General features: G+C 37.4%; 1 long non-coding RNA gene across 1 annotated transcript in view; it reads right to left on the bottom strand.

Moving 5' to 3' along the window:
• LOC128311152 (uncharacterized) overlaps positions 1-12,529 on the bottom strand; it is a 663,249-nt gene extending 650,720 nt beyond the window's left edge. Inside the window, exon 1 of the long non-coding RNA XR_008289203.1 lies at positions 12,128-12,529. This is a non-coding gene — a long non-coding RNA (uncharacterized LOC128311152). The remainder of the gene's footprint in view (positions 1-12,127) is intronic.
• Positions 12,530-13,085: the final 556 nt, after the last annotated feature.

Raw genomic sequence — 13,085 nt, 5'->3', positions numbered from 1 at the left:
AAATGTTGGCAAATGAAGGGCCAAAAATAAGAATAAAATTGAAGAGTTATTCAAGGCTTGTTTCTAAAATGAGATTCTGACTATTTTACTGCTGATTTCCAATAAACTATTGGAATAAACAACAAAATACTCAAAACTAGCCAATTAATATCATATTACAAGTATAATACTGATACCCAAATGTGACAAATACATCCTGGAATAGGCCAATCTCACTTAAGAATACAGATTCAAAAACCCTGAGGAAGGTATTAGGTAACTGAAATCTAGTAGTCAGGCAAAGTGTGTAGTGTATGCCCAGCCCCTGAACCACCCATCTCCGAAACGGAATCCATAGCGATTAGTTGCCAGTCTGCCACATTTGTATTAGCTCATCCTTCTCTTTGACCATGGGTGCTTGGATAAGAGTGAAGACTTGAAACAACTTAGATTCTCTCCCTTGAAAATCAGACTGAATTGGGAGCTGAAAGTTACTTTTAACAGAGTTCGTAAAAGAAGATTCCCCTCTCTAAGGTCCTCGAACTTTGTTCAACTATTCCTTGGTGTACTGGTCCCCGAACTTGTCTTCAGATACATTTCTTGCTCTTTTTCTGCTTTCTCTGCTCTGTGCCATGGTGGGGCTAACCTCTGTAGACTGTTTCCTAGGATTCCATATCAGCACTTTTCCTTCTGGGTTCAACCCACAGGAGGCACTCGCGGAAGAATGGAGTGGGAGTATGCTAGAAAAACCAGGGTATCTCTCCCTGCCCATGTCTACTCCTGCCTCAGGTGACATCTCTGGCAGTGGCTATATCTCTTCCACCACTCCAGCCCTTATCAGGCAAGCCCACCATGGTTCTAGCTTCTACCGAGTGAACCTGGTCCCTGAGTTCTGGTAATAACATCCCTCTCTTGTTCTTCCAGTCACTGGGATGGTAATAGCTTCCTGCTGTTGCAATTATCTAGGTTATCTCAATATACAGTGTTTGGCTTCTTGGCTGTTCCATCAACTGTGTAACTAATTCTTTCACTGATACGTTAATTTGGATTCTGTAAGCAATAGATAATGATGCATGCAGGACTTTTTAAACATCTAAAATAGTAATAACTTCCAAATGCCACAGGTTTTATGATACATGAATTCCCGAAGTATTAACTTGTCCATAATTCATCAGCCTGTCTCTTCTACCTAAGCGTCAAGTGGTTTTGATTCAACATTCTTTGTCGATGTACTTGTCAGTCAGTCAAAGAGCAGGTAAACATTTAGAACCAGCAGACAACACCCAGCTCACATTAACAACATTAATAATGCGTATTAATGCAATGCAAGGGTAATGCTTTGAGTGATATATTTGTAAAATCCAGGTGTTGGAATGAAGATATGTGAGGCAGACAGGAGAAAAGATGAGCAGGAAAGAGAGACTCCTAATTTTCTGAGCAATTTATATGAAATATCTGTGCCCAATGTTATCAAATATTTTTTACATTGCCTGATTTTGTCTCCATAGGGCTTACTATGATGTACTTTATTTAGGGATATCAATTCTTGAGTTTCTATTATAAACCATATGCATCACCTGGGTTACTATGTTGAAAGTAATAGATTCCAACTTAAAATAACTGGAGGAAATATATACGATACATCCCAGACTTGTCCATGAAATCAAAGTTACTCAGTCAGTATCCTGTTAGGAAAACAGAAATGACTTTACTTACTTACATGAGCAAAATGTAATCTCTAGAAAGCCAATCTTCTTTTTTGGCGGATTTATTTTCATAATTTCTTTGTGTTACGACCTAGTTCAAATATTAGCTGCTTTCAGTAGCCGTCCTTGAAAATTTTGGGAAGGTTAATTATTTCTACCACAGTTATGAGTATTTTAGTACTAACTATACACCAGAATGACTACTAACTACTTCTACTATTACTACTACTCCACTCCTACTAAGTTCTATCGAAAGCCTATTCTGACTAAGCAATTTGCTCACTGTCTTTTTATCCTCTACCCCTTTCTGTTAAACATTAATATTCCCATATTACAAATTAAGAAGTTTATTCACAAGAAGATCTAAGTCTAACTCAAATCTGTTACCTTTTCACTATACCTGCTGCTTCTCAGCGTATGTTTATTCAGACATTTATCCTACGCAGTTACTCATTTATTCACTCATTTATCACTTTACATTTATCACTGGCTACTTCTCCTGCCTCGTTTCCTACCACTCTCTCCTTGTTCTGCTCTAGCCATAGGAGCCTATAAGCTTATACTCGAATGTGTCAAGCATGCTTCCATTTCAGGGCCTTTGCACATGCTCTTCCTATCTTCTGGAATGCTCTCTCCCCAGATATCTGCGTAGCTTGCTCCTATACTCCACTGAGGTCAAATATCCCTCCTCAGAGATATTCTCTGAGATACTCCGTATTACTACTTCCTTATATTCACTATCACCTTTCAATGCTTTATTTTTCATCCTGGCTCCTTCGGTCTCCTGATACTGTTGGAGAGAGTCATTCCTCTAGGAAATGCTGAGCCCCTTCTACATGCCAGAAACTTTGCTAGATACTAGCAATAAAGCTGTGAAGCAAACACTTCAAGTCCTTTCCTTCACTGAGCTTACATTCTCAATGGAAGACAGTGCAGTGTGAGAAGTATCTACAGTAAGGCTATAAGGCTGTGTGAAAAAACAAGAGGGAAGCTCATTCCATAAATGTTGAGAAATATCAGTAAAGGATTCAAGTGTAAACAGTTTATTTGGGAGATGATCCTAGTAAACTTTAATATACAAGGTAGAGAAGAGAGATAAGAAGGAGAACGAAGCCAAAAAAGTATTATTAAGCAAGCTATCTCTGAGAAATATCCCATGAAAAACACCAAAGGTGGCAAATACATCTCAGAATTATCCCAGCAGTGAGAAGAGGAAATTGGAGTTGTACACCCTGCTGGTTAGGGTTTGTTGAGGGCAGCTTTCAGGAGTGGGTGGAGAGAAGATTAACTCCTGGACATTTCCAAACTGCTCCATTTGTGAGATAAGTGAGCTCTGGCAGTTAAAAAAAAAAAAAATTCAAGCAAAGAATTGCAAGTATTTGTAGTTCAAAGCCCCTGATTTGGCCATGCATGAAAATGGCGAGGGTCAGAGTATCTGGGTAGGGAACCAACAATTTCTGCTACAAAGTCTATCAACTGAAGACAAACATTACTGATATGACTATAAATTGGTACAACTGCTCTGGAAAACAGCTGTGCATTATCTAGTATAGTTGAAGATGTGCATACACATGACCCCACAATTCCACTCCCTTTTTTATAACCAGGATAAAAAGCTTATATGAACCAGATAAACATTAAAAGAACGGCCATAATAGCATTATTGTAATAGCCCCAAACTAGAAGAAACTTAAAGGTCCAACAATAGTAAAACAGAAAAATAAATTGTGATATATTCATAGAACAGATTAAAAATAAATAAATCAAATGTAGATGGAAAAAGATGAACCTGAGAAAGGAGAATAATTAATACTTTGTAACACAGTGTAAGAAAGGGAGAAGATCTTAAAGGTCTTGAATTTATTACCTTATTATGTCTCCCAAAGTAACATATCTGTAAGACCGGAACAGGTCTGAAAAGGTGTTACTCTGAACAGAGTAGGAGGCCCCTCTTTAGGATGAGAAATAAAACTGTCTAATTAAGTCATTGGAAACAGGGAAGAGCAGATTAGCTGTTGCAAAAAATCAATTAACTGGATTAGAAAATAATCTTGAGATATTATATACACAAAGGAAAAGATAAATATATAGAAGTCATAAAAAAACAGAAGGGAAAAAATAAGTCATTCTGAATGGCACAGATAATGAACAATAATTATTTCTAAGTTGTTTAGGTTGTTTCTTTTCCAAAGTCAAGTAGTCACATCAGATGGGTTATTTCCTCTATTAGAAAAAGAATTCTATGAAATACTACACATCTTCAACCTAAAGAAAAACAAATAATGCAAAAGTAGAAAAATATTCAAAAACATTTCAATGAAGAGTATTTAAATTTTTAATGTCTACTCTTTGCCTTTGCTAGGTTATTATAAGCCCGTTCAGATGTTCATATTTATGTTCATATTGATCTAAGCCCAACTGTAAATTCAAAAATTATGTTCAGACAAAGAAGGTTTAGCTGAATGAGACCTAAAACTGTGTTTTGTTTTGTTTTGTTTTTACAAATCCCCAAGAGGAATCATGGACAATAGAAAGATTTAAAATTGGTTTATAATTACTACAGATTCTATGAAATCACCATGTATGTTTCTGTACTCAGTCACCAGCCAAACTTTATGGTAGGACAATTAATTTGCTCAAATCAAGAGAAATATGCTATATGTCCATTAAAAAAATATGCTATATGTCCCCAGAAACAGTGCTTCATATCTTTTGATGGCTTTGCACACTGTTGCACACTGTGTTCACAAATTGTTTATCAGTTGATGTGATCTACAGTCAAAAAGATATTGCAGGGATGCCTGGGTGGCTCAGCTGGTTAAGCATCAGACTTGGACTCAGGTCATGATCTCACAGTTCGTGGGTTCAAGCCCTGCATCAGGCTTTGCACTAACAGCTCAGAGCCTGGAACCTGCTTCAGATTCCGTGTCTCCCTCTCTCTCTGCTTCCCCATCCCACTATGTGTGTGCTCACTCTCTCTCTCTCTCTCTCTCTCTCAAAAATAAACATTAAAAAGCTAAAAAAGCAATATTGTATTTTTGTTTCTTGCCCTAGACGGTACTAAAATTCCACTATAAAAATAGGTATTAAATTACATTAGATATAAATTATTTATTCAGCTAACTTAATAAACATCACTTATCCCTCAAATGCTGTAGAAACATTCTTACAAATTTATTGGGATGTTATTTATAATGATAAACTACATATATAACATGTATATTCTGAAGAATTTTAACATATCTATACATCTATGAAACCATCACCACCATCAATAAAAATATCAAATATTTGTTGTTACTTCCAAATTATCTTCAAGCCCAGGTCAAACTATCTCTCTGTCCCTCTCATTCCCAGGTAACCACTACCAGTTTGCTTGCACTTTGTAGAATTTTGTATGAATGGAATTGTACAATATGTACTATCTTTTTTCGGCTTCTTTCACTCAGCATAATGATGTTGAGATTCACCCAGGTTGTTGTATATATCACTGGTTTGCTCTTCTTGATGGTATTGTATACCATTCTATATAAATACCACAATAATCCTAACTTTTAAAAAATCATCTTGTACAATGCGGCTTAAGGAACGTCTATCTCTGAAAATTTAAGTCTGTCGACCTTCAGTGAAGAGTAATATATCCAGATATCCAAATAAAATTAAAATTCTAACATCACAGAGAGTACCGAGTACATAATAAGTACTCAATAAATACTTGCTAAATGAATAAAGACATTTTCTACCTAGAGAACACGCACATAGGAGTCACTAATGTGGTATCTCTTTAGACCTTTCAGAAGCCTGAATAACACCCAAAATTTTACTTCCAAACTTCTTATCATTTTTATTAGCAAAACTTGCCTTAGTGGACAAAACCAATGTAGCTAATGTCCAGCTAACTTGGTTAATCTAATCACAATGAAATAAGGGAAACATCCTTTACTAAAGTCAGTTTCTCTCAGTTTCATGAATGAATGCTCTTCCTCTGACATTGTCTATTGAGTGTGTTAGTTCAATTAAATTTCATTCAACCTTTGAGATAAATGAGAGAAACTGGAATCAACTGAGGACTATGTCACACACTTTACATGCATCATCTCATTTAATCCTCATAAAACCTGTACGGTAAATATTATCTCACCAGAAATATAAAGAAGCTACAGCCCAGAATGGTTATGTGACCTTCTCAGAGTCACACAGCTACTGAGTACTACAGATAGACAGAATTCATTCCTAGGTTTGAGATACATGCACCTTTCCCCAATACTCTTGTAGTAAACTCTCTTGTACTGGTAGTCAGTGATATGGTCACAATTTAAGTGAATAAAAAACTGACTTGGTTTATAAAATGCCAATTTCTGAGAAACAACTAAGGAATATACACCTTTGAAAGTGTATTATTATTACTCAAGTGTCTTAAATTATCTGTGACTGTATAACCATGTTACAACAAACTCAGCAGCTTAAAACAACACATATTATCTCAGTTTCTGTTGATCACAAATCCATGGCTTAACTGGGTCCTCTGCAAGGCTGTAATCAAGGTGGTAGCTAGGGCTACACTCTCATCTGAGGTTCAACTGGGGAAGGATCTGCTTTTAAGCTCACATGGATGATGACAAAATTCAATTCCTTTTGGGTTATCAGACTGAAGGCTTCAGTTTCTTGCTAACTATTAGACAGTGGCTATCCTCAGTTCCTTGCTATGTGGCCTTCTCCAACATGGCAGCCTACCTCATTAAGCCAGCAAGGAAGAGATTCAAGGAAGAGAGTCCACTAGCAAGATGGAAGTTACAATCTAATGTAACATAATCACATAAGTGACAAACCATCCTCTTTGCCAGATTTTTAAAATTTATTTATTTTGAAAGGGAGAGACAAAAAGAGTGCATGAGCAGGGGAGAGGCAGAGAGAGAGGGAGAGAGAGAACCCCAAGTAGTCTCCCCGCTGTCAATGCAGAGCCCAACACGGGGCTCAATCTCATGAACTACAAGATCATGACTGAACTGAAATCAAGAGTTGGATGCTTAACTTACTGAGCCCACCCAGGCATCCCCCTCTTTGCCAGATTTTATCAGTTAGGAGCAAATCACATTTCTTGCCTACATTCAAGGAAAGGAAATTACATATGGGCAGGAAGTCTAGGAGGTAAGGATAGTGATGGATTGTTACTACCACCATATTTACCTTTCTAAAGATAGTCTCTCCAGGGGAACCTGTGTGGCGCAGTCAGTTAAGCATCTAATTCTTGATCTCGGCTTGGGTCATGATCTTATAGTTTGTGAGTTTGAGCCCCGCATCAGGATCTCCGCACTGATGGCACAGAGCCTACTTGGGATTTTTCTCTCCTCTCTGCCCTTCCCCCACTTGTGCTCGCTCTCTCTTTCTCTCTCTCTCTCTCAGAATAAATCAATAAACTAAAAATAAATTGAACAAAAAATGTATATAGTCTCTCCTAGAACATAAAGAGAAGAAATGTGTTCAATATGCCTGCCTTTGCAAAGCCAAAATGTGCCACTGAAGGAGCTCATTTAAAAAGATCAGGTACTTACCAACAGTCAAACTGGAAAGCAAAAAATCATTCAGGGCTACGGGACTGACAACAATGTCTCTTCTGTTTCATGTTTTACATTTCTGAGATGCTTTGAGACACGGTGGCAATTCACGGATTCCCACAATAACCATGCACAGCAAACACAGTGGTTACTAATAATCCACATTTTAATATAAAAAAGCAGATAACCAGAGAGGATAAAGTAACTTGCTCAAGGTCATACAGCTACCTACCTGAGTCCCTGGCTGGAGCTTATCATTGGCTAAAGAAAGCCTCCGGCTGAAGGTTCAACTGCTGCCCTGGGTTCCAACAATAGGCCCATGCAAAGGGTAAAAAGGCCCAGCTCTATTTCCATAAAATATATTATTAGAAATAAAATTACTAAATAAAAGTGTAAGAACTCTTTTCAACCAGTCAAATATATGACTGGAAAGCTTTATGTATTTTACCATTTGGAGAAATTATCCACAGCAATGGTCCTAAGCTTTCTTACTTGCTGGAACTTGCTATCATCTTTATGATGTTATAAAATAGGTGTAGGAAGTCTAAATGAGCTAAAAATATTTTTCAAATTGGCAGATTTCTGAAAACCCATACGGTAATATGCACAGGATTCTCTTCACCTCATGAATGAGATATGCTGGACTTTTCATCATTTTATTCATTCATTCACACACTCATTCATGTGGATAGTTCCTTTCATGATTTCTAACCTCTTTAAAGTCAATAGTATCTCCAACATATAATATGCTGTGTCCTTGGGAAAATGACAGTGCTTCCATAAAAGTATACATTTATCTAAGACAGTTACTATGATGAGTTAATAGATACTAAGTACACAGTACAATTTCTCAACATTAAAGCAAGACAGTAATTCCTCTTGATTTTCTCCCTTTCTTTGGAATAAGTTTTTATTTACTGCCCAGTACTGGCAGTACTGCCCAGTAAATTCTTGATAATTTAGCCCACTTAATTATTTGTGTGAAATAATCCCAATTTATGCTGTCCTGGATAGTTATTACTAGCTCTTCCTTTCACTCTCAAAAATGCTCTGGCCTTAATGATAAATGATAGAGTCACTCCACTAATGACCCATCAGTGTTGAGGCACAAGGCCAAAGTACTTTCTGCAAATGTGTCCCACATACAGATTATGCTGGTTCTTTAGGTTGGAGTAAATGTCAGGAAATCAAGATTCAAGCAGTGGAATGGCATATCATCTAAGCCAAGGGCCCTACGCTTCAAGAATTCTTGGTGTTTCTATCCAATAAACTGATCAAATTACCAAAAGCTATTGAATTAGCATAAATAAATAACAATTATACCTGAATTTATGAGGACAAACTTCAAACTAGGGGGAACAAATGGAGCCATTACCCATACAGGAGTAAAATCAATATTTGAGATCAAAATTTAAAAGTTCACACATCAAGAAAGGGCTAGGAGAGATCATCCATCCACTTTGCAGTATGAAAGAATAAAAGTCCTATGACATGGAAACCTGTGAATTCATTCATCCTGTTGCTTAACAGAGAGGCAACTTATCAAAGTTTATCTTAGTGAAAGACTAGAGAAGAGAGCTGAGGTAGGTAGGTGGGTTTCCTTAAAACCTGAGGGCTTAGTTTTTCTTTTTTCTTTTCTTTCCTTTCCTTTCTTTTATACCATCTTTAAGCTTCAAGTTAAAGAATGGCTTAGCCCCCATCAGGATCATAAAGAGGACCAGAAAAAGCAGCACATTTGTTGATTTATGGCACAACCTGAAACAAATCCTTACACCAAGAAAACCTCATCACCCTGAGTACCATGAGCTTTCAAATGAGCTTCCAATAGGGTCTTTTAAAACTTTCAAAGAGAATAACTCTACAAAAATAGCATTTTACTATTTTAAGGGGTTGTATGGAGGGTGAGAAGATGCCAGAAGAGGCTAGTCAGCTAAAACAAGTTCATTTCCATTCATTCCCTAACTAAAATTATTCCAACAAGTGCATCAGCTTTTCTTCTCCTTTGTGATGGTAACAAAAATAAAATTATTATTCCCCAAGAAAAAGCAGGGATTTTTTTTAAATCTCTAAAGTGTGGATTCATGATGTGTGCCTTACAAGAAGGGCTCTAAGTCACAAGCAAAAGATCCTTGATTTCAAGGGAAAGGTGGCATGTCGATACAAAACAACCTCAAATTGGAGCACTTTAATTAGGTAAGTCTGGCTTCAATTTACTTCAAGACTACCTGAATTCACAAATATACCTAAGACACTTAGGGTATTATAAAAGAAACATGTATACTGTATATATAAGAGTAAAAGCACCGAGGCACTATTTTAAAGACTTGACGTAGATTGATTTGTTTCATCCACATCCCCTGAGATAGGTGGAATTATTATCCCACTTTGTAGATGAGCCAACTGGGGCTCAAACAGTTTAAATAACTTGCCCTAGGTCATATAGCTAATAAGTGGCAGAGCAGAAATTTGAGCTCAGGCAGTTTCAAAGTACATATCTTTCACCACAACATTATATACTGCCTGTACATCTGCTCCATGTACAATCAATTGTGGACAGTTTGTTGTTATGCAAATTGAGGGGAAAATGGCTAGTTCAGGAAATGCCTTTTTTCTTTTTGCTCTTCATTGTGTGACATGAATTCTGAAAGGCTGACACTGTAACTCAATGTCCAGGGAGTCCATAGATGAATGAATGAAGTGTATCTATGTGTGTGAGGTAAGGAAGGCAACTGACTATTTTGCAAGGGGGGATAATATCCTTACATTTAATCTTACTTTTCATGGAAGATCACAGAATGTTATACACACACATACACACACATACACACACACACACGTGTGTGTGTGTATGTGTGTGTATATATATATATATATATATATATATATATGTATGTATACACACACACACACACACAAAGAGAAAGTAATTTTAAGAAAGTCTGGCTAAGAAAATTCCTATTTTGAAACAACTTGGGATATGCAGTAAGTTTCACATCCAATTTTCTTAAAAACAACAGTTATTTTATTGAACATACTGGTAGACAGACTGGAAAGATGATACCCATTTCAGGCATTTATTTTTAACTAGATTAGAATAAACGTCACCAGAATGTGTATCCATTTTATTGACCACTAACTATGCCTATTTAAAAACGGTTGTTTTCCAACCGTTCATTCACTTGAGATTTGACCCAAATCTCAGAATGGAACAGATATTTAATCATCTTAGAAGTAAAATGCACCACAACCTGGGGAATTTTAAAACACCCATTTTTCATGGTTTCTGTCCACAATGTAACACAATTAGCGTACTTGAAAGGACTCAGGAGTTTTAATCAGCTTGGGCTGAGTTTCAAGGTCTTGGTGGAACTTAAAGCCAGGCTCCTCTTGCTCAGTCCCAGGTCAGGTTACAAAAATTTCACAACACTCTTACCCCTCCCATTCCTTTCCCCCATACAAGTAACTGAAAAAAAAGTATCAGCTCTTAAGAAGTGGAACTAGTATTCCCTCTCAGGTGCTGGGAGCCAGTTCTAAACTATCCCTAATTTACAAGGGTAATAGAGGAGGAATTCTGTGACAGGGTGGATGTGCACAGCCCCCTTTAGGTCATTATATTGACAGTATCATTGCAGTCAGATAGAGAATGCAGCCAGGTCCTCCAATCCACAACTTGCAACTAAACCAAATCTTCATTTTATGAAGACAATAGCAAATTCAATTAGAAACTCTAAGCGCTCCATGGATCAATCAGGTCATATACAATTAGCTTTAATTGGTACCTGTCCAGAGAAGTACATTCTTTACCTGCAGTCAAGGGATACCCAGAGACTTTCTTGACTTTGAAAAACATCAAAGCAATTCCTTCTAATCTAAGCATTACAGCCAGCCCTGAGCAGTAGCTAAAGCGCCAACACCAATAAAAAAGAACAAAGATTTGAAAGAAAGAAATTCCACCTAAATTTTCTAAAAGAGCAAATGGTGATGTGGAACACAAAATGCATAGACACTTAATTTGTAGAGTATAATTCCCAACTGCTAAATGTCTCCCAAGAAATACTAACCTTGCACCCCAGACTGAAAATATGATTTTATAGACATTTCAAGGAAGAAATCATGAGGAATAACCAAATATAATATTTCTCTGATTATCTTTCAGGGACTTACTTTATAAAGATAATTAAAAGCAAATTAATGATAATATCTTGTGCTTTGCAACTGAAATGAAAATATGGCTTTTTGGTCCTTTTTGTAATCAGACATGTAATTTAGAGTCTTTGAGAAATAATAAGGCTTAATAATAATAACTTACATAATAGTAACTAGACATGTTGTGGTGATCATTTTTCAAAACAAGAAAAAAAAAGAGAACAGCAAATGAAGAGACAATTTTTTGAAGATACTAGATATGATCAAGAAAAGCCAAAGTGACAACCTGAAATTCCTTCAGCAGCAGAATGTCTAATGAAGCAGCTGGTGTATGACCTGGGGATCAGATCTAGGTTCTGATCCCAGGTAGGTAGCCAGGTAGGAGATGAAAAGTCATTAATGACACCAAAACTTGGTGTCTGCATCTATAAATGAAGATGCTAGAATAGAGCAATCTCCAGTTGCCCCTCCAGTTAGAGAGGCTGATGTCAGGGTATTAGAAAGCACTATAGGAAGCTTGCACCAGGCCAAGTTTTCTATAACAAGCACCTCTTCCTTGTGATGCCAGAAACAGAATATGAAAATTGATTGTTTCTATTTTTATGCTAAAATGGAAACAGAGGTGGGAAGGATAAAAGGAATCCATCACGCAAAAGAAAATTTTGTTTTAAATTTTATACCCAATAGAAATTCTAGCCCTCCAAGGATATTATGAGTCTGTAATCTTAGCCCTCTACTTACCTGACCTTTAGCAGCAGGGAGTAGGCAGCAGCAAATCGGGCTTGGAAGTCTACTTCCTAAATCAGTCTCATTCTCTCCAGCTCCTGCCCTTTTTGTGAATTATTACACCACCTGGCACCAGGAATATTATTGACTCTGGAGCAGGGAGCTTAATTTTGCAATAAATTTTACAGATTGCTAACTGAAAAACAAGAACAAAAATGAACTACTAGGTAGCTGAAACCGCTGACTCTCACTGCTCCTTCCTGCCCCTGGCTAATTTATGGCAGCAGAGCTGGGCTCCCACACTGTGGCTGCCACTTTGGCTTGGCTGCTCTGCTCACCGCGCGTGGGGCAGCAGGCCAAGGAAGGAAGCCATGCTCCCTTGTCTGTGGATTTCAAACCACACTGTGCATGCTGGAATTCCCACAGCCTCCCCTACAGTCTTAGCTCCTGAGATCTCAGAGGTAAAAGTAAGTAAGTTGGGGTTCAGTCATGATGTTTGGTAGAAAGAAGAGGGAAAATGCTTTGCAATAGATTGGAATTCTCGTCCCATTTCTTCTATGCTTTCCAGTTCAACATATATTTATGGACCACTCATTCTGTGTTAAGTATTCAGTTAATGTGTAAAAAGATGTGTAAGACAGGGTTTCTAATTGTGTCAGACATTGCTGTGCAACAAAGGGGTCAGCTAGGGGCTGGATGGTATAGGATGGCTTTGGTTCAGCTACAAGCCATCTCTTTTCCTCTAGCATGTTAGCCTAGACTTGTCACCTTGTGGTAGCAAGATTCTAAAAGGGAAAATGAAAATGCACAGACACTTTTCAAGCCTCTGCTTACGTAAATCAAGTTTGCTACTATTCCACTGCCCCCCAAAAGACACATCAAGACACACAGTCAACTCCAAGTATGAGAGGACACTACCAAAGGGAGTGGATACAGAGAAACATGAAAAAGTGGGGTCCTTAGTGCACATCAG

Source organism: Acinonyx jubatus, chromosome A3, assembly GCF_027475565.1.
Source record: "Acinonyx jubatus isolate Ajub_Pintada_27869175 chromosome A3, VMU_Ajub_asm_v1.0, whole genome shotgun sequence".
In the NCBI taxonomy this organism is placed as follows: domain Eukaryota; kingdom Metazoa; phylum Chordata; class Mammalia; order Carnivora; family Felidae; genus Acinonyx; species Acinonyx jubatus.
This window is presented reverse-complemented; position numbering and strand designations above follow the sequence as displayed.